Source organism: Macrobrachium rosenbergii, chromosome 24 (genome assembly GCF_040412425.1).
Source record: "Macrobrachium rosenbergii isolate ZJJX-2024 chromosome 24, ASM4041242v1, whole genome shotgun sequence".
Taxonomy (NCBI): domain Eukaryota; kingdom Metazoa; phylum Arthropoda; class Malacostraca; order Decapoda; family Palaemonidae; genus Macrobrachium; species Macrobrachium rosenbergii.
Genome location: NC_089764.1, coordinates 22468480 through 22473735, shown reverse-complemented (window position 1 = coordinate 22473735; position 5256 = coordinate 22468480). Strand labels below are relative to the sequence as shown.

Here is a 5256-nt window from a genome sequence, read left to right as displayed (position 1 = left end):
GCCCCGATAGAAAAGGGCATCAGAAGTATCACTATCCATCTCAGCGATCTCAAAAACTAAGAATTAGACCCTAATACCTGTTGTTTTTGGTTATTTTTACATGGCATCCCCTTCCCATCAGAGCTGAACTTGGACTTGAAGGGCATTGGGAGTGTCACTATTCATCTTAGCAACCTCGTAAACCATGGATTAGATACTAATGTCTGTCGTTTTCAGTAATTTTTACATGTCACCCCTTCCCAACCCCTTCCTATTGGGGTGAGAAGGGGTGAAAAATAAATAACTATGAAGGACCATAGTTCGAATTAAAACGAAAACTTTATCTGTGACTGACTGGGTTACTCTGTAACCAAACCTGTTAGGCCAAAGGATTTGTTTTTGTTTTTTTTATCTCATGGAAAATAAAAGTGCAGTCGTGTACTTCTTAATAATGAAATTGCTCTTGAAGTAACATCAGATATTATAGTAACCTTGTTTTTAAAGGATTTGAGAATCTTTGAACCTGATGTCCTTCCTGTTTAGCATCTTAATCATCTTCGAAGACAATTCTTTTTCTAGAATAGATTTCGTTAAACAAAAAAAAAAATTCCATTACATACTCTTTATCAAGAAGCATTCCCCGCAAGCTGAATCACAATAACTCTTGCAAGATATTAAAAAAGATCTTAAATAATAAAAGATATTGGTATAAAGGTAATGAGCAAATTTTAATAAAATAGAAAAGGCAACAAACTCGTTTCAAATTGGTAAAAAACCTTAAATGCAAAATATGGTAAGAACACATTAACAATATATGGCATGGAAATGAATTAGCATAATTTCCATTTTACTTATTGTCAATATTTTCTTACAATCTTATGTAAAAATGTTCTCGGTTTTATATAATTTTGTTTCCTTATTTCTATCATTTCAATATGTTTCTTATCTTTTTTATAAAGTCTTTTATACTTTTAATATGTTTTTTGTTGACCAACTTCTGAGGGTCCGATGGAAATGAGTCACCGTTTGACCAAAGGTCATCAGACAGTCGGTCCCTTTGTGAAAAGTGGGCTAAGTAAGTATACCTTAGTTTAACCAGACCACTGAGCTGATTAACAGCTCTCCTAGGGCTGGCCCGAAGTGGGCTAAGGGAGGGAGTTATTATTATTAGACAGGCTGTGGAAACCGCTACAGCATCCGAGAGAATGACCTTCAGATTTTTGGGTTATTATCATTAGACAGGTTGTGGAAACCTCTACAGCATTCGAGAGAATGACCTTCAGCAGATTTTGGAAAATACAACTGACCACCTTTCAAATGACGTCAACGGAGCAAGTAAGCAACCATGATTGCAGGGGAGAACAAATCATCCATTAGCAAAGACGCAGCTCTTCAGCTTTATAAACATTCCGTGACTCCTGGGAAAAGGCAGAGGGGAATTATATCTTTGCTAAACTGTCAGCAAAGGAAAAATGACTGAGTTCACCTTTCCTCACTTTGGCTTAAATGAAGTAGCTAACTATTTCACAGTTTTATTCATCAACTACCGCACTCTACGCTTGGCTTTCATTAGCAAGCAGTTTATTCGACGTGAGCGAAGTAAGATACTTCCCTGGAAATACCCAAACACGAATGTTTTTCTTTTTCTTAAATGTTTCTGTGTCGATGGTAAAATGAATTTTTTTTTAATGTTTCTATGTCGATGGTAAAATAAAAATGGAATAAAGCTGTACAATACTTCGCCGTTTTTTTATAGTAATCAAGAAAACATCTGCTTTAAAGGGGCTTATTAAACCATATCCCAATATTGCAACGCACGTCGAAAGGGAACGATAACGAGAGGCGTGAATAGTGAGGAAGAAGAAAAACGGCATAACTAGTCCTAACGTTAGGCCTTCATATCCTACGTTACTTATTTATGAAATGTACTACGAAAGGCAAATAAGGAATATGTACGGAATAAATCATTTTAGTGAATGATGTCCTTGCTTTACTTAGTATATTGTTGAATTACTAAGTCAGTGGGAATAACTGTCATCATTTATTCCCGCCGTGCATGAAGACAATCATCCCAGTCACCGCACTCACTGTTACTACCACTTATTTATTCTCTGAGGACTCAAATCCATTCCAATTTCTCTTTTAGCTTTCAAAAGTCCTTTACGCTGCCTTCTGTCGCTGCTACTTCGAACCAGATAGATAAAGTCGAGAAGAAAACTCTCGATTCTTCAGCGGTTTTCCTACTTGGGGTTAGGTCCATGAGGACGTGGCTCTTACAGCAGACAAGACGAGTTAACGATGCCATTAGTATGAGCTGAATGACCAACTTCAGGGAAAAAGCCCGAATTCGTCATTCAGTGTGGAATAATCAGTGACTTCCAACATCGGCATTCCATTCCACATCCAAGGCAGATTGTCTGTCTAATCGCAAAGAACTGTTTCTGTCATCAGTGTCAAGTCCGATTTGATGACTATATATATGGCCACCCAGAAACCGAATTTATACCACCCGATTTTTTTGACGGTTTTCAGAACAGGCATTCTACCAAAAACACTCGTCTTTTTTTTATTAGCATTCCGGGAAAAAGATCCTCGCTTTGGAAACTTTTTTATTTAAAACTGATAACTGGAGGATAATGCTATGCAAATGAGTGCGTGAAGGCTTTTTCTTATGTACAAAAGCTATGAGATTAATTACAATTCTGTCAACAACATCGGTGAATCAATTACATTCAACTTTTCAGCAATTCGCAATAAAAGTTCGAATAAAGAAAAACTCGGAAAACAGTCATCAGGGTGTTCATTCACGGAAGAAATACTTTTCAAGTAATTAGCCTACCTGTCGTTTTAATTATGTAAACTATTATCAGACGAATTTATTTTTCATCTTCATTTTCTGTACACCAGAGAATCAAGATGAATAATATTTCAAGTGATAGTCATCAGACAAAGGCAATACAATATATTCATATATAATGACAGTAACGCTAAAACAACAGTAATTAAAAAAATACACTAAAGTTAATGTTACTGTTTCACGGTCATCACAATCAAAATCACTGTTCTTTTTATCAATGGAGGAAGTAATCCGCTCGGAATGAGTAACAGTAACATAAAAAATAAATCAGGGTGTTCTTTAGGCTCTACAGTTAGAGGTGGTATATCCAAAACTACTAAACTTTAGTAGGAACCATTGTGATACATGAACTTGATGAAAATAAATATATTTATAAATAAAATAAGGGCAAAGCTTGTTACCAAATACTTCGCAAAAATACACAGCGATATAAATGGGGAGAGTCAGGCCAGCATTAGTGCAACACGTTCTTGGTATAACTAGAAAGTTTTCGATTCAGGTACACCTATCATGGCTAAATAAGAAATAAAATAGAGTAAAGCAATAATGACGCAAGGAATATATAATGAATTCTTAATAGCTCTGACGCTAAAATGGGGAACGGGAGAGGAGATAGAATGAGTTAAATGTCGCCTTTCCGCCCCCCACAAAAAACGTAGTTGGCATAAACGAAAAATAACGTAAAGGCAAAACTGAGAGAGAGAGAGAGAGAGAGAGAGAGAGAGAGAGAGAGAGAGAGAGAGAGAGAGAGAGAGAGAGAGAGAGAGACTTTGTGAATAAAAAGATCTGTAATGAGATGTTAAAAACATTTTTCAGTATGTCCTTCTGGCATAGGCTAACTTTTTCTAGATCCTGTTGCTAAGAAATAAAAAAAAATTTGCAGAAAAGGAGAAAACACTATAATTTACATTTCTTGGTTCAAACTTAGTTACTCACTTATTTCGACAGAACAGGAAAAGAATCTTCCATTCCAAGCCATTACCAGCAGAATATTAATTGTATAAAACCTCCAGACAAGAAATGTACTCTCTCTCTCTCTCTCTCTCTCTCTCTCTCTCTCTCTCTCTCTCTCTCTCTCTCTCTCTCTCTAAAACTAGCAATCAAACTTGAAAAAGCGATTCCTGCACCCTGTCCTGTGAGAGCATTTTCCTGGACGATTTTCCATCTCCAAACTTCCAATCGAAACAACAAACACCCCCCCCCCCCCCACAACCATCATTACATCAATCGGAGATGATCTCAAGTAGCGATTCCTGGGTACGAACATGATTGGACGAGTGGGAATATGTAGAGAATGCATGTAAAGAGAAGTAACTCGGAATGAATGATTAAGGAGATCGTTATTTGTCTGCCCATCAGCACTTTTTCCTATCCGCCCTCAGATCTTAAAAACTACTGAGGCTAGAGGGCTGCAAATGCGTATGTTGATCATCCACCCTCCAATCATCAAACATACCAAGTTGCAGCCCTCTAGCCTCAGTAGCTTTTATTTTATCTAAGGTTTAAGTTAGTCATAACCGTGCTTCTGGCAACTTAACAACACAGGCCACCACGTCCGGCTGAGAGTTTCATTGGCCGCTCATACAGCATTACACCGAGACCGCCGAACGATCGATCTATTTTCGGTGGTCTTGATTATGAACAGTACAGAAGACTCGATTGCGCCGAAGAAACTTCGGTGCATTTCTTACTTGTTCTTTTATTCGATTTATATCGTTCTCTTCCTCCTTCATATTTTGTCATTAGCTCCACAACTCTCTCTCTCTCTCTCTCTCTCTCTCTCTCTCTCTCTCTCTCTCTCTCTCTCTCTCTCTCTCTCTCCACTACTTGCCAATCAACATAACCATTACCCTTCGAGACTGCTATCACTTTCTCTCCCTCATTCTAATTATCATAATCATCATCCTTCGAGATTACTACTTCTCCCCTCTCTCTCTCTCTCTCTCTCTCTCTCTCTCTCTCTCTCTCTCTCTCTCTCTACTACTTACTAATCACCACAACCAACACCCTTCGAGACTGCTATTACTTTCTCTCCCTCCTCCTTCTAATTATCATAATCATCATCCTTCCAGATTCCTATTTCTCTCCCTCCTCAAGATTTCCCCAACACTCATCTCCTGCTTCCCGCCTCAATGTCCTCAACCACGTCTCCTTTGGCCTACCTCTACCTATTCAACCTAGGGCAACCCACCCCGGTGTATCTCGTACTATGCCCCCTGTAAAAAAAAAAATACACATGGCCTAGCCACTTCCATTTTTGAGAACCTAACATACTCATCAATATTTTTGCACACCCGTTACTTCTATAATTCTGTTATTTGATAAATCCTATCCCTCCAATTAATTCCTAATATTCTTCTAAGCACCTTATTTTAAATGCTAAGAATTTATTATCCAAAGTCACAGTAATGTACCATGAC

The 5256-nt window shown here is 37.8% G+C and overlaps 1 long non-coding RNA gene across 1 annotated transcript in view; it reads left to right on the top strand.

Annotated features, from left to right (window-relative positions):
- The window catches only part of LOC136851745 (uncharacterized), a 12212-nt gene extending 10687 nt beyond the window's left edge, over positions 1-1525 (top strand). Inside the window, exon 4 of the long non-coding RNA XR_010856959.1 lies at positions 1218-1525. This is a non-coding gene — a long non-coding RNA (uncharacterized lncRNA). The remainder of the gene's footprint in view (positions 1-1217) is intronic.
- Positions 1526-5256: the final 3731 nt, after the last annotated feature.